Source organism: Molossus molossus, unplaced genomic scaffold (assembly GCF_014108415.1).
Source record: "Molossus molossus isolate mMolMol1 unplaced genomic scaffold, mMolMol1.p scaffold_m16_p_11, whole genome shotgun sequence".
NCBI lineage: Eukaryota > Metazoa > Chordata > Mammalia > Chiroptera > Molossidae > Molossus > Molossus molossus.
The window spans coordinates 83,611,784-83,635,811 of NW_023425346.1; the positions used below are offsets into that span (position 1 = coordinate 83,611,784).

At 39.1% G+C, this 24,028-nt stretch overlaps 1 protein-coding gene across 25 annotated transcripts in view; it reads left to right on the plus strand.

Moving 5' to 3' along the window:
* MAP2 (microtubule associated protein 2) overlaps nucleotides 1-24,028 on the plus strand; it is a 283,366-nt gene that overhangs the window by 145,644 nt on the left and 113,694 nt on the right. For 12 of the 25 annotated variants that reach the window (XM_036253787.1, XM_036253798.1, XM_036253795.1 and 9 more), the window contains exon 1: nucleotides 13,613-13,866. The exons of 3 other annotated variants lie outside the window; for them this stretch is intronic. The gene's annotated coding sequence lies outside the window, so the exon portion shown is untranslated. 10 more of the 25 variants (XM_036253809.1, XM_036253810.1, XM_036253815.1 and 7 more) reach the window with 5 other exon arrangements.

The following is a 24,028-nucleotide window of genomic DNA, read 5'->3' on the forward strand; positions in this document are numbered from 1 at the left end:
AATATCTAAGAAAACAAGACATTCAATAAATATGGTATACTCATCCATCAAGGAGAACAGTTTCAGTGCGTTCATTTAGGACGTCCTTATGCGGATTCGCATTTGTCCTTCACTGAAAGGGCTGCTTCTGTCTCCAGGTCTAGGTCTCTGAACCTAGTCTCTGTCATTTTGTCATTTGGTGTTTATTTAAACAGCCAAGTAGGCGTGGGCAGTGCCATTAGGGACTTCTAATTAAAAATTCTAGTGAATTATCAAATTAGTTTTTATAGAAACAGATGTCAACTTAAATTGATAACCATATTGCTTCAAGGAGAACATTTAGGAAATGTCCTTGAGGAGAGAAGTCATATCCTAGGCATCTTAGAAAACGAGTGTCGTGAGTGTCGTGTGTGTGTGTGTGTGTGTGTGTGTGTGTGACTCTAGTCTTTCTGTAATGGACAGTGCTAGTCTTCTTTGCACTGTCAAACTGGAATTAGTAAAATTTCCAGAATTTGGGTACCATGCCCATGCCCTTTAGCCACTTGTTCAATAGTTAAGAGTCTCAGAGTAGCAGAAGATAATTTCTGGTCTTTCTGACACAAAGTCTCCCTCTCTCTTAAAAATAGTCTAAATCAATCCGCTTTTTGTGTGGATTCCACTTGGGTCTTCCTCGGATGGTTCAAATTAACTCTCTTCAGATTCTTTCCGGGTGTTAATGGCACTGAGTTATGACCATTTAAAGCAGCTGGAAGTACCTTGATCCACATACATCTGGCAATTGTTAAAACAAAGCTACTTCATTTAACACGTTGTAGCCAAAATGTATTTCTTCACATTGTGTAAGAATTTTGGAAATGAGGTTTCTCTCTAGGAAGATCTTATGTTTTATTTTGGAGGTTAACAATGTTTATATTTAGGGTTTTTTTTGTTGTTGTTTGTTTGTTTTTATCCTCACCCGAGGACATTTTTCCATTTTTTTTGTTCAGAGAGAGTGGGAGGGAGAGAGAGGAAGAGAAAGAGAGAGAAACATCAGCATGAAAGGGACACAGTGGCTGCCACCCGCACAACCAACCAGGGCTGGGGACAAACTGCAACTGAGGTACATGCCCTTAGCGGGAACTGAACCTGGGTCTCTCCGGACCGCAGGCCGACACTCTAACCGCTGAGCCAAACTGGCCAGGGCTATATTTAGTTTTCTTTAAAAATATTTTCTTGCCTGGCCAAGTGGTTGATCATCAACCCATGCACCAAGAGGTCACCAGTTCGATTCTGCTCAGGGCATATGCCCAGGTTGTGGGCCTGGTCCCCAGTGGGGGGCATGTGGGAAGTGTCCAATCAATGTTCTCTCTCATCAATGTTTCTTTTTTACTGTTTTAAATTTATTTTTGTTACAAATGTTTCTCCTTTTTTCCCCATTGACACCCTCCTCCCCATCTCCTCCCGCCCCGTCCCCAGCTTTGTTGTCCATGTTCATCGGTAATGCGTACATGCATATAAGTTCTGTGGTTTATCTCTTCCCTCCCCCCACCTCCTCTTCTGAGGATTGTCAGTCTATACCCCACTTCCACGTCTCTGGCTCTACCCTGTTCCTCAGACTGTTATGTTCATTATATTCCACAAATAAGTGAGATCATGTGATATTTGTCTTTCTCTGCTTGGTTTGTTTCACTTAGGATGATACTCTCCAGGTCGCTCCATGTCATCTCAAAGGATAAGAGATCATTCTTTCTTACAGCTGCATAGTACTCCATTGTGTATATGTACCACAGCTTTTTTATCTACTTGTCTACTGATGGACACTTGGGCTGTTCCCAGATGTTAGCTATTGTAAATAGTGCTGCTATGAACATGGAGGTACATAAAATCTTTCCGATTGGTGTTTCAGGCTTCTTAGGGTATATTCCTAGAAGTAGGATCACTGGGTCAAATGGCAGTTCAATTTCTAATTTTTTGAGGTAACACCATAGTGTTTTCCATAGTGCCTGCACCAGTCTGCATTCCCACCAGCGGTGTATCATCCATGTTTCTATCTCTCTCTCCTTCCTTCCTCTTTCTCTAAAATTAATAAAAATATTTTTAAAAAATATTTTCTTGCTTATTGTAGGATTTTCTCATTGTAAGATTTCATAATTATGTATGCAGCATAAGATACAACATGGAAGCATTAAGGATTCTCTTCACACAATGCATAAGAGTAACTGGTTAAGATGATTTTGAGCATACTATAGTGAACTCATGATATTCTAGAATCTCAAAAAATTTAAGTAGTGGGGACAGAGAGCCTTAAAATTACTGACTTTGCAAGATTACATTGGTATTTGAGATCTAACAATGAAAACATTTTTAAAATCCTGCTTAGAACTCATGGTCCTATTTAATTCATATAACTTGGTCAGTCTGCTATGCTTTTCCTCTACATGATGGTGGATAGTACCATACATGAACGAGAAATAGTAAATGTCATATATAGCTTAATGTGTGCGCGCATTTTTGTATTACAATCACTATAAGACCCAGGATGTGGACTTTGGATTATAAAATTGTTAAAATAATGCAACAAGTTAAAAAGCTACAATTAGACTTTAGGGAAAAAAATAATAATTCTGTATCACTTTGTAAGTTATAGAAAGCGTTTTCTAAAACATGACATCCCCAAACTCACAACAATCCCTGCAATAGGAATGGCATTTCTTGTTCTATATTACAGATGAGAAAACTGAAGTTAGAAGACTACAAATGACCTACCCCTGTTACCCCATTAGAAAATGGTAAACCTGGGGCTCGTATTTTCGTTCTGACTCCAAAGCGTTTACTTTCAGCTACTACCAGTCAAACAGATAATTGAGTCTTTTGTCCTAAATCTGAACCATTTTGATAATGCACTGGATTGCTAACGTAAAGAACCCACTCCAAGGCAGCCACGACTCTCACTAAACGGATTGCCCTTCCCTCCCCAAAGACTCCTGCGTTTACAGTCCTAGCATAGTGCGGCGTGGAGCTCAGTAAATGCCAGTAAAAATAACAGTTATTACTGAAATGGCACAATATGAAAAGGAGATAAGGCTGAATCCTAGAAAATATAATCTTACTGACTTAAAAGCATTTGACGGAGGGATAGATTAATGGTAAGAATCCATTCTTTAGTTATAAGTTTCACAGAATTTTAAGCAAGTGGTAAATAATTCAGCAAGAACTCAGGATAGCAGAGAAAATCATTACAGCTTTAGAAAATCAGGTTTATGGAGAAACATTTTAAAAAAGCAGGCATTGTGATTTGCCTACTAGTATAATTATAAGAGCTTGTAAAAAGAACTTGGAGCCGGAAGCTGTGAATCCCAGTTCTGATCCCAGACATAGATGGAATGGTAGATACGTAAAGAAAGTAACAACCTCAGAGGTCATTGAGTAGGGCTGAGGTTGAGGTGAGTGTCTCAAGGCTGACACCCATATGAATGGGTTCACTGAGGACATTCTTGTGGTGTCCAACCTCTTCTCCATATTCTCCTTTCCACCACCCTCCTCCAGGCGCTCATTATAACATGCCAGGGTTACAGACATGCTTCTCTCTGGGGTCCCTGCCCTGAACACCATTCCCCAGGAATCTCCCAGACAAAGTGTAACCCTCTTCTTTGTTGTTTCCATTTTTTCCCTTCAGTGGTTCTCATTTACTCTCTTAAGCTGTGCTCGCCAATAAATATGGTAGCACCCTACCTATGCAACTATTTAAATTAAAATTGTTTAAAATAAAAAAAAATTAGTATTTCATTTCCTTAATCATACTAGCCACATTTTCAGTTCTCCATAGTCATATTATTTTCACAGAATATTATACACTATAGCACATTTCCATAATCCCATTGTTTTATTGGACAGTGCCATTCAGCACAGCCAGAACCCTCACCCAAGCATTTAAGGACCACACGGACTTCTTATTCTTCACTAATCCTTGGAACACACCTTCCACTCCACAGGCTTCTCTCCTCCTCTTCTTCCTCATCATTAATACAATTAATATTAAAATAATAATAGTTCTTATTTATGTCATGCATATTATGTGTCAAGTACATACATCATCTCATATGCTTATTTAAAAAGAAAGAGGGCAAGGAGAAGGAGAGAAAACCCTGAAAATAGTTTTTTATTCCCAGTTACAGAAGAGGAAATGAGGTTTAGTGAAGTTAAGTATATTTCCCAAAGATAAATAGCTAATAATTGGTGGTACTCAAAGGAAAACCCAGGTCTGTCTGGCTCCAAAGCTAAGCACTATACTAGTTGTTCCTAACCAGGGGCAATTTGCCCCCCCTGCCAGGGGCATTTGCAAATGTCTGGAGATATTTTGGATTGTGAGAACTGGGCAAGAGCTACTGACATTTAATGGGTAGAGGCCAGGGATGCTGCTAAATATCCTACAAAGGACAATCTCTTGCAGCAAGGAATTATTTGGCTCCAAATGTCAATAGTGGCAAGATTTCTTTTTTTTTCTTTATTTCTTTTTTTCTGTCTCTTCCTACAGAATATAGTCTAAAAGTATAGGAACTTTGGTTTGTCTGCTGCCTTTGGTATTTCTCCAGTGCCTTGAAAACTCGTTACCATAGCATAGACATGCAATATATATTTTTGAATGAATGGTGAATTTGTCACTTTCTAATTAAACTAATACCTGCACATGGTAAAGAAAAAAATCAAGCCAAAGAAACCAAAATAAAATAAAAGTCTCTTTCCCTAAACCCATCCCCAATCTCACATCCCAGTGAAAATTATTTTAATAATTACTGTTCTCTAAGAGTACTTCGGATTGCCATTTTGGTTGTAAACAGTTTCTTAACTTTAAACATTATCTGTTGACTTCCTACAATAAAAGTGGGGAATTTTGTACCCTAACACTGTTTCTTGCTTTCTGCCTCCATTTTTAGTTTGTTTTTTACAATTCTTTCGAATATCATTTGATTTTAAGCACCCAGTGTTATTGATGAAAATTCTGGTATCAGTCCAATTCTTATTCTTCTGTGAATAACCTTGATTTCTTTTTCTTTCTAGTAGATTTTAGGAGTTTAGTACAATTTCAAAAGGATGTGTCTAGATAAAAGTCTTTTATCATTTATCCCATTTGGTAATGTGACCATTTTAAATTATCTTTTTAACTCAGGGAAACTTTTCTCTGTTTTACTTTTATTTTTCTTATTATTTTTGCCTCTGTTCTATATTTAGGGGATTCCTATTGACAAATGTTGGACTTCCTGGGTTGCTTTTCAGTCTGCTTTCTTACATTTTTTTTTTTAAACCTCCTTTTCTCTTTTTCTACGTTCTAGGAGTTTTTTCTTCCTCTTTTAAAAAAAAAATTATTATTTTTTAAATTTTTATTACAGATGTTTCTCCTTTTCCCCTATTGACACCCTCCTCCCCATCCTGCCCCCAGCATTGTCTATGTCCGTGGTTACAAATACGTGCATATAAGTTCTGTGGTTTATCTCCCCCCACCCCACCCCCCGCTGAGTTTTGCCAGTCTGATCTGTATTCCTTTCTGTGCCTCTGGGTCCATTGTGTTCATCAGCTTTTTCTGTTTATTATATTCCACCAATAAGTGAGATCACATGATATTTGTGTCTTTCTCCGATTGGCTTGTTTCTCTCAGGATAGTACTCTCCAGGTTCTTCTTCCTCTTATCAGCAGAATTATTTTTTGCCTTTAGCCCAGCCAGTTTTTTTTCAGTTCAGTGAATTACTTATTTGAGTAATCATATATTAATTTCTATGCATTCTTTCTTATTCTCTTATATTTTTCCATAGTTTTATTTTTGAAAGAAGTTTATTTTTGAAGTATGCAGTATTCTTTTTAAGTTCCCTAAGCTCTTTCTCATTCCCTAGATTATCTTTATTTCCCCAAGAGTCATTTTTTTTAAAGTATTTTTCTTGTCTAGCTTGTTTTGTTTTAATTTTTTTTTTCTTTATTGATTTTAGAAAGAGAAGAAGGGAGAGGGAGAGAGAGATAGAAACATTGATGAGAGAGACCATTGATTGGCCGCCTCCTGCATGTCCCCAACTGGGGATCGGCCCTACAACCTGGGCATGTGCCCTGACTGGGAATCGAACCGGTGACCTCTTGGTACATGGGTTGACGCTCAACCACTCAGCCACACTGGCTGGGGTTGTTTTTTTTCCCAAAATGATTTGGAAGTTGTGGTTTTGTTTTGTTTTGTTTTGTTTTATGAATGAAAAACTAGGCTGAAGACCCTAGGTAGGTGCGGTAAGTCTCCTGTGCAATGGGCAGATCCGTGTCTCCCTCACTACGAGCGCAGGTCTGGGAACTGGCAGAGTCTCTGGGAGCAGCCATCCCAGAGGAGCATGGAGATGGAACCAACGAGTGAGCAGGTCAGGATCCTCACACTTCCACAGTGGGTTTCAGTTCTTCATCCATCCATCTGTACTTGACCACGTTCCAAAATGAATCAGCTGCTTTCATGAAGACTAGTTCTTGTGTTCACCCTTGAGGGCAAAAGCTTCTACTGTCAGCTGAGACTATGGTACAAGGGAGAAAAAGAAGGGAAGGGTCCCAGTTGTTCTGAACGAGTTGCTGCGATGGTGGTCCCCCACTCCCTTTGGACTCTGCCTGAAGGCTCTAAGCTTGGAGCTTCTCCACGTTCCTTTGGGAAGCTTGCTGTTCATCCACGTGCTCCCACCAGTAGTTCACGTCCTGTTTTTCCTCTTTCTGTCTAAACCCTTCTGCATTCTGACTTCTAGAACAGCTTCCATTTTTTTTGGTTAGGTCATTCTTTTTCAACATTTAAAAATCATTTTAATGGTAATTTGGAGAAAGAAGCATGCGTAACTCTTCCATCAAGGACCATATCTAATTTTTTTCACTATGATTTTTTATAACATCAATATCAACATGTTTGCATGGCATTCTTTTGCACTAATTATATTGTTCTACCTCTATTGTTTACTAGCTAGTTGGAAACATTACTTCTCTGTCCTAAGCCTTTTTTTTTTTTTTTTTGTAAAATAAAGATAATAACTGATTTTCAGTGTTGAGATAGAACATATAAATGCATGTTGTAAACTAAAAAACAGACTATAAATATAAACTGTCTTTATACATATTATACTAGAATAACAAATAAATGCAAACTTGGCAATTAGCCATAGTACCAGGAAAACTACTTCCCTACCCAATAGGATTGCAAGGTAACCCCAAGTAGAGACAACAAAAACTCTGCGTGTGATGCAAAAGACCCAGAAATCATGCATTGGTAGCAAAACTAAAATAAAGCAGGCCAAGAATGTAGTTAATATACTATCAGTTACAGTAAAATAAATTAATCTATATTAATTTAACTGATAGAATGGAATATGTGACTTAATGCTATGTAATCCTTTGTTGGCAAAATTAAGAACGTGAATATTTTTTTTTATAATTAATTTATTTTTTTTGTTACAGATGTTTCTCTTTTTTCCCCCACTGATTCCCCCCTCCCCTTCCTCCCTGCCCTGTCCCCAGCTTTGTTGTCCATGTCCATTGTTCATGCATACATGCATATAAGTTCTGTGGTTTATCTCTCCCCCTCTTCTGGGGATTGTCAGTCTGTACCCCACTTCCAAGTCTCTGGGACTACCCCATTTCTCAGACTGTTATGTTCATTATATTCCAGAAATAAGTGAAATCATATGATACTTTCTCTGTTTGGCTTGTTTAGGATAATACTTTCCAGGCCCCTCCAGGTTGTCTCAAAGGATAAGAGATCTGTCTTTCTTACAGCTGTGTAGTACTCCATTGGGTATATGTACCACTGCTTTTTATCCATTGGTCTACTGATGGACAATTTGGGCTCTTTCCAGATCTTAGCAATCGTAAATAGTTCTGCTATGAACATGGGGGTACATATATTCTTTCTGATTGGTGTTTCAGGCTTCTTAGGGTATATTCCTAGAAGTGGGATCACTGGGTCAAGTGGCAGTTCAATTTTTAATTTTTTGAAGTAACACCATAGTGTTTTCCACAGTGGTGCACCAGTCTGCATTTCCACCAGCAGTGTACTAGAGTCCCCTTTTCTCCACACCCTCGCCAACACTAGTTGTTTGATGATTTGTTGATGGCGGCCAATCTGACAAGTGTGAGGTGTTTTAATTTGTATCTCTCTGATGTTTAGTGATGTTGAGTATTTCTTCATATGTCTCTTAGCCATTTGTATGTCCTGTTTGGAGAGGTGTCTGTTAGTTCCTCTGCCCATTTTTTAATTGGGTTCTTTGTCTTCCTTTTGTTGAGTTGTATGAGTACTCTATATATATTGGAAATTAACCCCTTATCTGATATATCATTGGCAGTTATGCTCTCCCATACAGTTGAGTTGCCTTTCCATTTTGATGGTTGTTTCTTTTGCTGTGCCAGAAGCTTTTTAGAAGAACGTGAATATGAATATTTATGTTAATAATGAGTATAATTTAGTGCTGTTAATTAGCTGCCACAATACTATTATTCATTTCATATGGCTTAAGTTAATCAAAGATTTCTGTTCTCTCATTGAGTTTGGGACATGAAGCATTCGGTAAAGGAAAAAAAAGAAAAAGAGAATAACAGTAAAGTGGCTTAATTGTAAACGTTGAAGAAATATTTAGAGAAAATTAAATCTAGAAACTTAAGAGTCACACCAGCCTTTGACTTTGGCATACTCACAGTGGCCTTGGGAATCACTTGTGGATGATAAGAGTATTTTCCCTAAAGTATTCAAACATCAGCATCTTATTGGTAGCCTTTATTCTTAGAAACAAACTGAGAACACATCAAAGAGACAAAGCATAAAATAAATCAATATAAATGTGTGCTGAGTAATGTATATACCACTCACTGACTGCTATTAATTCTCATTTGCTGCATGAAGTTATTACATTCTAAAGTTGAATGTCTGTAAAGGGTAAGTCACCAGACCTAGTTAAATGTTAACAGATCCAGTAACATAACATAATTTAAACTCAACTCCTCATACCAAGGAATGTGATTAAAATGCATTCGTTTGGCTTTTTATGGCCACTATTAAAGGTAAAGAAAATGAAATCATAAACAACTATACTTAACTATTGGCATAGCTAAAGCTGCTCTGAAGCAGTATAAAACCGTATTTATTGATGAGGAAGCTCTGTTTAACTCACCCAGCCCATCTAGATGGTAATTAAGGTTAAAAATTGTTCTTGGAGGTTTTGACAAATGTGTAGTGTTAACTTCAAAGTGAGTTTATTTCAGTGTGTTTTAATTTTATGTTGTTGTGAAGGTCTGGTAAGATTTATAAGTTTCATTTTTTTTCCAATTCATACCTAAGGCCTTAGCCCATAATTAATGTGGTACAGATTACTTTTGTCCCCAGTATTGATGATCTCCTGTAATAACAGGACTCCTGCTATTGGGGTATTCGTGGGCACATGGCAACTCAGAATGAAATTCAGAATTCCAGCCTCCTTTTCAAGTAGATCTGACTAATGTCTGGCCAGTTGGTTATGAACACAAGTTGCGTGTGAAACTTAGGTCAACTTCTTAGAAAGAAAGGTTGTGCTTTTTATCACCTCTTCTTTCTGCGGTTGGGAATTTAGACTAAATGGCTGGATCTTTAGCAGCCATTTTGAGTGTGAGATAATCTTATAATGAATTTCTATTATGTTTAAGCCACTGTTAGTGGGGTTTTTTTTCCATTATAAGCTACCCTAGTCATTATTTTGTATAACAACTTTACATGTACTTTCAAAGGCTTGGAGATGTCATTTTATCATTTATCATTATTTATATTAAAATTATTACCTAAATTATACCAGTTGTTGGGGGAAAGCCCCAAAAGTCTAAATTCAGGATCAATTCTGAAGAACTGACATGTAGCCTTATTTAAATTCATAACAGCTTTAATAGAAGACATTTACACACATGGGTAAAGCAGCTGCAAGGTGGCCAGCAAGGAAGAATCCACACCCCATCCAGGACAGGATTCCTTTCTATAGGGAGTTAATAGTGAAAGCATATGGTGGGTAGTCATGTAGACCACCAGAAGAACAATGCATTTCTAAGTTAACAGGTAGCATCAGGTAGTTATTACACTTTGTACGCTCATAAACCTCCTTTCTGAGCAGATGAGGTTTATCTTTGGGCCTCATCCTGGTTTTCTGGGTAGTTAGCCAAGTCTGAGGCTACAGAAAGTCAAACACTCACAAAGGGTTAAAGAGAGTCCAGCATTTCTAAGACACCTGTCCTTCTGGGACCGTGTTGCATCTCTAAGTGAGTTCTCCTAAACCAGACCAGTCAGTTCCCAAGTCCTACCCGTTCTACCTTCTAAATGTTTTTCCAATACATCTATTTTTCTGTCCCCACGGATCATGTTAGTTAGTCCCTCATCATCTCTGATCTTGACAAGCATTCTGTGTCAACTGTTGCTCTATACAAGCCATTATACACAGAGTAGCTGGACCCACCTTTTAAAAATGCAATCTAATTATAATATTTCTGTGTTTAAAACCTTTCAATACTTTCCATAGCATTCATAATAAAGTTGGGAATTTATAAATTGTGTTTCATGGCCATCCATGATCTGGCCTCTGTCTGATTCTCCAGCCAATCTTGAGTTATTTGCCTTGGGGCCAGCAATTTTCAACCTTTTCCATCTCATGGAACACATAAACTAATTATTGAAAATCTGTAGCACACCAAAAAATATATATTTTACCCATCTGACAAAAAAATAAGTGTGATTTTGATTCATTCACACTGCAAAGCTATTGTGTTGGCTCTTGCCATGTTTTATTTGACAGTCTGAGGGAAAAGAGTCCGATGCCCCCGACTGAATAGTCCGGTGTCACAGTATTACACATTCTTGAGGCGCACCTGTGAAACGTTGCTGCCTTGGGCTATAGTATATATTTTTTTCTTTTTGCTTAGCACACTCTCTCTACACTCCTCTCCCCACCACACTCTCAGCCCCCTGCCCTCCCCTTGCTCAAGTCCTCTCATTGGTCAGGTGTCCAACTTCACGGCCAGGCCTTCTCTCGGCCTGTGGTCTAAGACAGGCCCGCCGTATTCCATAGCACTCTGCACTGCTCTCGCTTCATGTTTACCAGTTTAATGCAGGTCTCCCCACAATCCGAACCTTCCTGAGTGTCTGTCCCGTTCTCGACCAGAACCCCAGAATCTACTGCAGGGGCTAAACAGAGTAGATGCTCAAAAAAGTATGTTGGCTGATGACGGACTGACTTTTTATTCTGTTCTCTTTCCCTAAAAAGCATACCTAACAAATCTCAACCCAAGTTCCATTTGTAAAATTTCATCCATCTTCTAGCTCATCAAAACCATGTATGTGCTCTCCGTTTAATTAGATATTATCTTGCTGTTTTCCCCCTTGTCGTGAGCAAGGAAGTGTCCCCAAAGGGAGTCACACGTGTGTGTCTTTCCACAATGCCAGGTTTATTAGGGGAGACCACACACAGGTTCCATCCAGAGATGGGGGAGCCCATGCGATAGAAGCCAGCAGAGCAAGCCTCCGGCATGCAGTCCCCATCACTGCGGCACCCGCAGGTGGAGAGGGGGCATCGGGCTCAAGCCAGGCAGCTGCACTGCAGCACCGTTGGGGTGGAATGGAAGTACAGCAGGGCTCTGAGCCTGACCCGGAGTACAGCGAAGCTCGAAGGTCAGGAGGTTCGAGTTCTGAGTTCCTGTAGCCTACAAGGGATGAAGGTCCCACTCATATCGGTGTCCAGATGGAATCCTTGTCCAAGTGTCCAGATTGGTGGTTTGGGGCATTCTGGGCCCCTCCTAAGGGCATTTCCTTTACACCCCATTACCTCAATCTTGACATAGCACTTGACAGAACTGTGGTTGACAGTGACTCCATACTGGATTGTCAAAGGTGTCCAGAAAGTCCACCCTGCTCTTGCTCTAGACCAGTGGTTCTCAACCTTCCTAATACCACAACCCTTTAATACAGTTCCTCATGTCGTGGTGACCCCCAACCATAAAATTATTTTTGTTGCTACTTCATAACTGTAATTTGCTACTGTTAGGAATTGCCATCTGAAATATGTGTTTTCTGATGGTCTTAGGCGACTCTGTGAAAGGGTCGTTTGACCCCCAAAGGGGTCATGACCCACAGGTTGAGAACCGCTGCTCTATACACTTCTTGTATTAAGACATTATTTTTAGAGCAGTTTTAGGTTTGTAACAAAATTGAGAGGGAGGTCCAGAGATTTCCCACATCCCCCTCCATGTGCATAGCCTCCCCCATTAGCAGCAGTCTCAACAGAATGGTCCACTTTTCATCAGGGATGAACTTCGACACATCATAGTCACCCAAAGTACATAATTTATCTTAGGGCTCACTCTTGGTGTACATTCTGTGGGCTTGACAAATGTATAACGACATATATCTATCAGTATAATATCATACAGAGATTGGCACGGCCCTAAAAATCCTGTGCTCCACCCACCTCTTCCTCTCATACCCCACAGATAGTACTCACTTTTCTTAGGATCATATACTAGACTTTAATTTCAGGGTGTTTTATATATATATATATATATATAATTCTAAATTACTATTTGGGAACACATTCCAGAAAATATGAAGTCTTTTAGAAAAGTTGTTTTTTTTAAAATAATAGCCTCTATTTATAAAACTATTTATTACAATTGCCTTTATCCCAGTGAAGCAGGGTTTCTGGAGGCAGAGCCATTATTGCCTTTTGTAAGCAGAATGTCTGGCACATGAAAGGCATTTAACAAACACAGGGTTATAATGTAGCGGAATAAGTGCACTCTTTGAAGTTAGCCCTTGGGTTCAAGTCTAGTTTCTGGCCCTCATCCACGGTGAGACATTGGAAATTTATCAAGCCTCAGTTGTACAAAACAGGAATGATAAGATCAACTTCATTAGGATCTCGAGGGAGTTAATGAAGATAATTTACATAGCAGAAGCACTATAAATGGCAATGATGATTATGGCATTCCAAGTTTGTATTTCTCAACCCCCTTCTTAATAGTCAGGGTAGGTGTTCAGTTCTTTCTTTATGTTGTTTTGAAGCTGAGTAATATAAGTTTAATAAAGATAAAGCCTAACACTAAATAAAAGGTAGGTAAGACCTATAAAAGAAACAGTGAGAGTTCTACACAATTTTATTTATTGTGTCCCTTTCTGACTGCCCAATCCACCCCCATCCCCCTCCCACCCCAGCCCCCACCCACAATAAACAAACATTGACAGGTGAAAAGCAGCAACACAAAGATGCAATTGTGTGAAATCACACAAGGTCACCAGAAAGGCTTGGAAATTATTTACATTCTAAATTACACCACCTGGGGCCACTATGCTCTCTGGAGAGAAACTGGCTTGGGGAGATGTTAAGAGTTCAGCTGTCTCCCAGGAGGCTTATCTGCAATGCAGATTTTTCTGGGCTTTTCCCACCTCTTTCTGCCTCCAGAGCTACCAGCTGCTCTCAGTCGCCCAGCTGGCTTAATAGGATTTGCCTTTTCTTAGCCTACTTCCGGGGTCATCCACCACCAGAACGTATTCCAGATGGAGATTTTTTCCCCCCTCCTGACTTCTATTCAAATCCCTACCAATCCCCCAAGTTGCAAGGGTCCATTACTGCCTGACTCAAAGGAAGGTAAATTTGTGAGCGATTATTTTCTGCTCCCCGCCTCCTAGATGTTTTCTTTAGCAAGCGCTCTCCATCATTCGGTGGCAGAGTGGAATGGCACACCTCCTGTTGTGGCTGGGGGAGCCCGGGCACCCTGGCTGAGCTTGGAGGCAGCTGCCTGGGACTGGCTGCCGGCTGCCTGGTTCCAAATGCATCGCTGCTCCTTCTCTGCGGGACGCCCGGCAGTCCGGCCAGGATTGTGAAGGTGCAGCCTTTCCTGCAGGTTAAGGTTAGGCTTCATTGACCTGCACAGATTTGTGCTGAGTTTTTCTTATGACCAAGCAAGTATATGGTTATGAGGCTAACAGCTCAGGTCAGTTCAGGTGTAGGCTTCTCTCGCTGACAGCTGTGTGCTCTTGGTCCGTTACTCTATCTATAGGACTAGGTTGCCCACCAGTAATTTCAATAATTCTTATCTCTGAGTTGGGAGGAATAAATGTCATATTGATTGTGAAGTACTTAGCAAGACTGGGAAGTACTTATTAAATCTTAATTTTTAAAGACCTACGCTTTGTATCTAAGGGTTAAAATTAGATTATAAAATAGATTTTCTAATGCTACTGTAAATCAATACTTAGATATGGTGAATAAGTGGTGGCTGGTACTCTGATTATTTTTGTTTTCTATTTATTGTATTTTGTGATAAATACTAGTTAAAGGTATTCAATTAGTCTTTTTCAATTGTTTCTCTTTTTCAGTCGTAATAATGTAGGGTTTTATTTTGGGAACATTTTCATTTAGAAGTAACTCATTTGTTTCTGCATGTCACATGAAAAAATTATTCCCCTTTTAAGTTTAACTCTAACAATGTCAGGAAATGAATTTTTGAGTCTAGTGGAGAAAATGCTATTTATTTTTGTAAGATATATAATACTCTTTGCCATGTAAAACATTTGCTTTATAAAAAGGTAAATAGCTGTTTATTACTTATAAAGAGAATTTTTATGAACTATGTTCAAAATGCAGTGAGCTTGGAAGTCAATATGCTATAGAGGAATGCTCTTGGGAGTTTTTCTTTCTTTAATGTTTTTCCCTTTGTGTCACTAATGACTTATCTTGTATGTAAATGATAAAAAGGCTGATTAATTCTGGGGTCCAGCAATAATGATTTATGAGTTTACTTCCAATCAGTTCTGGAAGGTGGAGTCACACATGGCTGGCAACTGTCCTTCTTCTGCTCTGTGGGACCTGCTTGTAAGAAGGGAGGGCTGATCTTCAGCATCTCAGTCTCCTTTGAAGTAGTAGCACTTGTATTTTCTAAAATAAATCTTAATTTTCAAAGAAGTACACTTTGTATCTACAAACTAAAATTGAATTACGCAGCAGACTCTCTGCTCAATGACATTTGAGAAGGTTGCTTACGTACGTGATGTGCATAAACTCATCCTGCGTTAAGCTCTGTGATCCCCCTTCCCACAAACACTGCGGAAAACCTCCCTGACTGAGGCTTCTAATGTCATTGTTCTTGTTTTTCTGAGCTACTTGTCTTCTTTTGGTCTTTTGAATTTTATCTAGTCTGAAAAGGAAATCGATCAATATGTAGTACCTTCTCAAATAGGTCTCAGCTATTTATCTGCTTTTCATATCTCCCCCACCCCCCCCATGAAACAAAGCAACTCTCAGTTAAAAAGAAAAAGTTGGCAAATTTCATTTATGGTTGAGGTTCAAAGTATCTTTGGCTTTTAAAACAAATCTAAAAACTATTAGGAATTTTTTCTTCATCAAATACATTAGTTAGAATTAGCAAAGAGGCAGTGGGCTACCCCTTCAGTAGCCAAGTCAATGCTCCTGCACACTCCTGGCTTCTGATGTCACGTGGGCCTATGCGCTCAGGTCAGGAGGCACCCTGGCCTCCCTTAGTTGTCAGGATGGAGCCTTTTGTAAACTTCCTGAATCAGAATCCCAGCACTTTGAAAAGCCAGTGCGACTAGGAAGATAACTACAGAAATAAACCCTAATCTTCTACTAGTATTAATAATGAATACCCACTACCAGTAAGGTACGCATGCACACTGGGAATCTCTTTTAATGAATTCATAGAATAGGAACCTGCTCTCTTGACAACTGAGAAAGATCAGGAAGACTTAGGTTTTTGTAAAAACCTTAGTGGAGCCCTGGCCGGTTTGGTTCAGCGGTTAGAATATCGGCCTGCGGTCCGGAGAGACCCGGGTTTGGTTCCTGCTAAGGGCATGTACCTCGGTTGCAGTTTGTCCCCGGCCCTGGTTGGTCGTGCGGGTGGCAGCCACTCGATGTGTCCCTTTCACATTGATGTTTCTCTCTCTCTCTCTCCCTCCTGCTCTATCTGAACAAAGAATGAAAAAGTGTCCTCGGGTGAGGATAAAAAAATAAAATAAAAATAAAAACCTTAGTGGATTCTGAGTGCGCCCAAACCAGACTAAGTCTCCGACGGGGTTTTTGCAAATGTGAAGAGCTACCAGTGGGGCCTGGTGCCACTTCTCCAAAGTCAGTATCACACTTGGAAAATTCACCACCAAACTTTGAAATGGCTTCATTGCTGGAGACAGGAAGTGACTGGCGAGATGCTCTGGAGCCCACATCTCTGCCGGAGCCCTAGGAGGGAGGCTAGTGACTCAGGCTGACATCTCAAGTTCAAAAATCAGTGGCTTAAACTGAGCCCATTTGCTACAGAAATGGATTAACCTTAAAAACCAAAGGAAGATGAGACGCCCTTCAGGAAGATGCTCACTGGCTACGCACAACCATTCTCTCATTCAACGCCAAGACGTTTCTGGGAAAAATAAACCCCTTGGTTTATTTAAGACTAAAGCACGACGTCGACACTACAATATGGTGTGAGGCTATGATTTTTTTCTTTTTAACTTAAAATGTGGCCCATGACAAAGGCTTAAGAAGACTGTGACAGTAATCGATAATCAACAGAGAGAGCTTATCACTTCCGATGTGCCTTTGGAGGTAGTGTCTCATTGGATGTAGAAACTTGAAAGCTGATCTTAGCACAAACAATTGAGTGAATATACATGAACACTATCCCCCCAATGATGTTCATGGACTCTTTATATGTAGAAGAGAGGACCAGGCACAGATTAAACATGTACGGTCCACTTTCAAAGTTTTTCTGCTTTGGCAGCAACTCTGGCTCAGTGTTAATAGATAAGTGGGGAGAGAGTTACTCTCCCTCCCCCCACTTTAATCCCTATTTAACCTCTTCTTATTTCTTTGTTTCCTCCTCTTTTTGGGGAGGGGGGCACATAATAGAATAGCCGCAGTTTTGCATGTTTATGACAGAATCTCAATATTTGGAATAAATATAATGCTATAAGAGAACCCTTCTTTTTCATTAACTGTCTTTGTTATTGGTTTCAAAGTGGGTCTAACAGTCTAAGGGCTGTGTGTGCTCAGATGGCCAAAACACAGATTTAGAAAAGTTTGTATAATGTCAAGGTGAAGCCCCAGATGTCCTGCTTTCCTGGCAGAGGAACGTGTACTTGCCCGGGGAGACGCGTTACACATTCCAGGGAGCTAAGGGTTCTGCTTTGCTGAGCTGTGGCAGGTCCCACGGTCTGCTGGAGGACTGTTTTGCTGTGTGCATTCACTCGTTAGCACTAATTTACCTCTGAGGTTCCCTGATCTGTCCAGCAGTAAAGAGAGGTACCCAAAGGAGGCTGTAGATTAGGGTAGAGAACAAGCAGTATGAACAGACTTTTAGAATGAGTGCATTTGTTTCATCACAGATTCAATTTAGTATCTCTAGCAGACACTGAGGTATTTATTAAGTCTGTGCCCAGTGCCCTTGAAACGAGAACGCTGTACAAATCCCTGTCTTAATCTGCCCTAAGCCAGATGAGCCAATTTGGTAGTTTGGCCCTTGAGTTAACAAAAATGACTGTCATACAAGGAGTTCAGTGTCATATCTACATAATCATAAATTGTAGCAAAAAGGTCTTTACTCCTGGTCTTAAGGATTTTACCAGCATTCATTTTAATGATGCATTTGTTCTCTGGTATAAACATCAGCAGTTAAAATATAATTGGAACTAAGAAAAGGGAGATCTTCCTACATGTGACTGACTCTCTTGCTTTGTCTTAGGAGTTTTTGTAAAGGATTGCCATAAAATCGTCTTTGGAACTTCCCGGGCGTGACTTACAACGGCAGCCTGTTGCACGGGAGCAGTGGGGTCTTCCCACTGTGCAGACAGGCAGCCGAGAACCCTGTGCACATGAGTCTTGTTTGTTCGGAGAACACTGTTAGGTTCTTTTATTACTTAAGCAAAAATAACAAATAATTATCCTGCTGCAAAAGGAATACTAATAATTATAGTTTGCCAGGCATATTGTATAAGGGGACAGGAAAGACAAAGTGGTAGTGTCAGCAAATCCCAAAACAGACTGAAATAAACTCCCACATCCAAAGGCCTCCCCACTGAAATCCTAAAAACTTCAGGGCTGAATGAGACTCTATGGTTATGGTATATTACACACAGTCAGAGAGAGAGAGAGAGATTTTAGACATAGTCAAGAGTTTCCCACTGTATTTTAGTTAATGCAGCAGAAATATACAGGAGGTGGGGCGGGGGGTGGTGAGGGGATGCAAAGGTGATTGAATAATCTCTGAAAGGAAAATATTTGGACAGAGGTAACTGGACTATTCTAAGAAACAGTTTTAAAAATGGGGTTGCTTCAAGCTGTTATTCTTTAGTAATATTCATTCATAATCTCTACAGAGTACTTTGATGAGACTCAATTCAATATCTTAGTTTTGTATGACTTCAGACAGTGCATAGAAATAGATTTATTCAAAATTAGATCTTCTCCATTAAACATGTACAAGAGGACTTCATCTGCCAGTAACTGGTCTCGGAAAAGGAGACCTTTAAAGTGACTCACGCAAACACAGATCAAATTTCATTAAAAGTATAGAGAAAGAGTGTGTGAGGCAATCTTTAACTTGAAAAAATAAATTAAATGTTATGAAATAAGTGTATTATAACTATGCAGAGAAATATTTACATAATAATTGCAACTATAGGTTGCCATGTCTAGGAAAAAAGAAGTGAATCAAGTGTTCTTTGTTTTTTTGAGAATGTCCCCATAAATGTTGTAGAGAACCATCCAACCTCCTTTACGCCACATTGGACTTTTTCAGCATGCTGCTTCAAAAGGCTGTTTTGTAAAAAAAAAAATTCAAGAGCTTAACCTATTTTTCCAATTCTTTTATAATTATTGCATCATACAAATAACTATCTCCTAAAATGGATATTGTAGCCTCATCCTTACAGCTTTTCCCTTTTCACCCGGTAACTGGTCTAACCATACCAGATCTTCATTTTCCCATGATTTGAGCATTTCTCCAACATTGACTTCATGCTCTTTACAAAATTCCTGCGCTGTTTGCAAGACTTGTAACTTTAATTTACAGTTAAATGGTATCAAAGTTGTGTTGTATTGTCAAACATTAACACTTGTAGACAGTCATCTGGGAATCAAGGAACGAAAACCTTGACCTTTTGGGAGGGGGCAGAAGCTGATATTAAGCAGGGGATGGAAGGATGTTCAAATGGACACATTTTGTAAATGGTGGGTACATTACTGACATTCATGTATGATGAGGGGACTCAGCAGAAAATAAATTGTCCAAATGTATAAAATAGTCTTTCTCATTTAAAGAAAATCATATGGCAAGACTTGTCTTTAAGAGAGCATTCATTTGCTTGACACCACCACAGGGGACTATTAATAATAAGTTGTTCTGTGTTTCTGATTTCTTGCTTTATCTTGCAGACTGTTTCTAAATATATGTCCATGGGTAAAAACATAAAAGAAATAAAGAGCTGTCAATTTAGTTTTCAGACAGTGAAAGGGCAAGTTGTTCCTCTTGATAATAACATGTGAAAAAAGAATAAGGAAATTGGTGTTAAAAATATATAGATGAGTAATCTCATCAGATACTAGTTGATTAGTATCTATCTATTAAGTTGAGCATATACAGAAATGCTGCAGGAAAATCTGTGCAAATTTCTTTCTTTGTTTTAATGACGTCATTTTGAGTGTAATAATTATGACATTTGATAGTTGAGATCATGTCTATGAGTCATTTGCTTTTGCCTCTATGAGGCTATCTTTTTTGCAGCTGAGTAACTGCATAATTAAATTTCTGTTTAAAGGAAGAATAATAATGTCAAAAAGTCAAATGTTAACTCAAGTTAGCATGGTAAAGAAAGTCTGATATTTTTGTATTTTAAGAGGACACACCAGTAAATTAATAGCGTTAACAATATCAAATATATCATTTACCATTGCTTTCATATTGAACTTCAGCAGAAATACGTATTAGCCTTAAATGTTTTTTTTGGTTTCAAATCCTCACCTGAGGACACTTTTTGCATTTATCTTCAGATAGAGTGGGAGGGAGAGACAGAGGAAGAGAGAGAGAGAAACATCGATGTGAGAGAGACACATCGACTAGTTGCTACCCACACGACCCCTACCAGGGTTGGGGACAAACTGCAACCTAAGTATGTGCCCTTAGCGGGAACCAAACCTGGGACTCTGGTCCACGGACCGACGCTCTAATCGCTGAGCCATACCGGCCAGGGCTGTTGTTTGTTTGTTTGTATTTATTTATTTATTTATTTATTTATTTAGAGAGAGAGAGAGAGAGGGAGAGAGAGATAGAAACATTGATGAGAGAGAACATAGATTGGCCGCCTCCTGCATGCCCCCACACTGGAGATTGGCCCACAACCTGGGCATGTGCTGTGACCGGGAATCAAACTGGTGACCTCCTGGTGCATGGGTCGATGCTCAACCACTGAGCTACACTGGCTGGGCATGGAAGTTTTTTGGTTCTTTTTAATGGTTAGAAAAACGAATAGTATCTGCCAGGTAGTATAATAAAATAATCACAAAACTCATACATATACAAGGTACTCATACATTTTCAAGAAGGTGGCATTCTGCTTTCACATAGAGTTAGGAATTATATAAACATTGTATACAATTTGACATTTACAACATTTTCAAAAGTTGAGGGATGTTCTGAATATTTAATGTTATTTTTCTTCTAGGATCGTAAGAGATACATACTTAAATACAGAAAGAAACAACTGTTTCATTGACTAAGATGAATCAGTGAAGAGATAATACAAAATTTTACCAGGGTCAATCTATACCAAACACATTTTGAAATATGATAGATTATTCTCTCCTTTGCAAGTCTTTAATGTAATATCATTTAGCTGCCTTACCCAGTGGGTATGTTCTATCGTTAGATTCTAATCAGTCTGGTACCCTTTTACTTTACTGCTTAAACCTGTTTATATTTCTGGCTACCACCTTCTTATTCCCTTTGCTTTCTAAACTCCTCTAACTTGTCAACTGCACTCGTCACCTCATTTCTTACCTGTCCCATTCTCTTCTTAGCATTTTACAAATTTCTTTTTTACCCTGAGACTTGCTGAAAATGTTTTTTGAGTGATCTCCTGTGCTAATCTCATTTAAAAAGAATGGCTACCTCTTAGCTTTTATGTTGAATGACTTCTCTTTGGTACAACAATGATGCAGTTGAGATCATATTGAAAACTTGGTTTCGGTCTTGACTCTGCCGCCCACAGCTGACTGTGAAACCTCTGACAAGTTATCAAACACCGGAAGACTGACGAAGATTAAATACTGTACACATGTGCAGAAAGATGTCATCAGTGGCCACTCATTTCTCCATTAAAAAAAAACTTTTTTGTTAGATTCTGCAATGCTGACTTGTCCTGTTGCTTCTTTGTTGTCTTTGCTAGCTTTTCCTCATCCAACCACCTTACCTTTGGTCTAGCCCAAGCTTATTGGTTTACTTGTTCCACATGTTTGATAAGCTCATCCATTTAATTAAAGATTAATCTTTCTAAAGTGCAACTGCTTATAATATCTCACTGAAAACCATGAAGAAATCCCTATGACTACAGAGTAAATATACATTCTTCCAACTAGAATTCCAAGCCCTCTGTCATATGGCCCAGCCTTCATTTCCAGCTCTGTCTCCCACAATTCCCTGTGTGCCAAACACTTGTAGTTCTCATGGCCCATCCTCCATTGCTTCTATTCTTTTGTTTCTTATTTTCTCAGGTTTTTCTTCTTCTATCCCTCAATCTCTGCTTGCCTAAATCATATGTAACTTTATAAAGCTTACATTAAATACCATGCTCTCTTGAATAATTGAAATTCAACATAATCTTTCCTTTGACTCAGCATAGCCCCCGATTTGTACTTTTTCTTCTGTACTTTTGCCTAAAGCTTTGTGCTGTAATTAATTACCATCCCAAATAAGCTCCTTGAAATCAGGGAGAGTGTTTCATGCATTTTTCTAATAGGGTCTGAGTAGACAGGGTATAATTCAGTATCTAATATGTAGTAACAAATGAAGAAATATTCAGATCGAATATTCTGAATTATTTTGTTCCATATGGGAAGATTATTTTACTTCTCGGATTTGAACCTTTTAAAAATTTAAACTCCTTGAAAAATTAATTTAGATTTTAGTATTAACACCATGAATTAATTGACATAGCCACAGCATCATTGATTTTATTTTTTAGTAACAGGTATATTGAGATATAATTCACATACAAAAATTCACCCTTTTACCTTCTATAATTCCTTGATTTTTAACCTGTTAACCGAGCAGGATGGATAAATACATCAAACATTGCATACAGTAAAAAGGGAATTCCCCGGTTATTCCCCGGTTAACAGGTTAATATATTAACAGAGTGATGCAACCATCTCTACTACCTAATTTTAGAACATTTTCATCCCGCCAGAGAAACCTCATATGCATTAGCAGTTACTCCCCACCCCACCTTATTTTAAATCCTCACCCAAGGAAGGCACAACCCTGACTGGGGCCGGGAATCAAACCTGCAACTGAGCTACGTGTTCTTGACCAGGAATCAAACCCAGGACTCTTAGGTCCATGGGTCGATGCTCTAACCACTGAGCAAACCGACCAGGGCATTACTTCCCATTTTTATCTTTTATGAACCATAGAGAACTGCTAAGTCATTTTCTGTCTCTATGGATTTACCTTTTCTGTACATTTCTTATAAATGAAGTAATACAGTATGTGGACTTTTGTGAAAGACATTCACTCAGCATACAATTTTCAGGGTTCATCCATGTTGTAGTAAGTATCAGTAATTTATTACTTTTTATAACTGAATAATATTTCACCAAATGAGTAAGCCACATTTTATTAATCTATTTATCAGTTGATGGACATTTGGGTTGTTGAATCACTGATTTTTAGAAATGATAAGGGGGCCTGGCTGAGTGGCTCAGGTGGTTGGAGCATCGTCCTGTACAGCAAATGGTTGCAGGTTTGATTCCCGAGGTCAGGGCACACACCCAGATTGCAGGTTCGATCTCTAGTCGGGGCATATACGGGAGGCAACCAATGGATGTTTCTCTCTCACATCGATGTTTCTCTCTCTCTCTCTCTCCCCCCCCTTCTCTTCTTTCTCTAAAAAAGGATCCATTAAAAAAACAAACATATCTTCGAATGAGGATTAAAAAATAAAAATAAAACTGAATAGAAGCTCTGGCCAGTTTGGCTCAGCGGTTAGAACGTCGGCCTATGGTCCAGAGAGACCCGGTTCGGTTCCCGCTAAGGGCACGTAGTTTGTCCCCGGCCCTGGTTGGGTTGTGTGGATGGCAGCCACTCGATGTGTCCCTTTCACACTGATGTTTCTCCCTCTCTCTTTCCCTCCCATTCTACCTGAACAACAACAACAAAAATTTCCTCGGGTGAGAATAAAAAAAAAAAACTGAATAGGAACCCAGTGATTATTTGCTCAGATGCCTTCCTTTTATGCACATGCAACTGAAGTTTCACAGATGTATTCCTAGACCTTTAATTAGACAGTTATTGAGCTTCTCAATATTATAGATGCTAGGTTGATCCAATATGATGTAAGCATTCATTTATTCTTTCATATAGTTAACAAATAGCTATAGAGCACAGAGTCTTAATGGTCTTGATATCAAAAATAATTATGGATTAATACTTTTTTATGAAGCTTACAGTCTAGTGAGAAATAAGCTTTTAATTAAATAGTCACACAAATATGGGCAAAATTAGAACTATGACAAGAGCCTTGAAGGAGAGATATAAGAATTGACTTTGTCAGGGAAAATAATTTAGCTGTGATCTATAAGTAAGCAATAGGCAAAGAGGCTTGAGAAAAGCATTTCAGGTGGAGCAAAAGCACATGCAAAGGCCCTGTGGCTACAGGAACATAGCATGTAAGAGGGAATACCAGGGAGCCAGTGTAACAGAAAAGCAGAGGGTAAGGCGAGCACGGGATAGAATGAGGCTGGAGGGATAAATAAGGCCAGATAAGATGGAGTCTTTCAAGAAAAAGAAA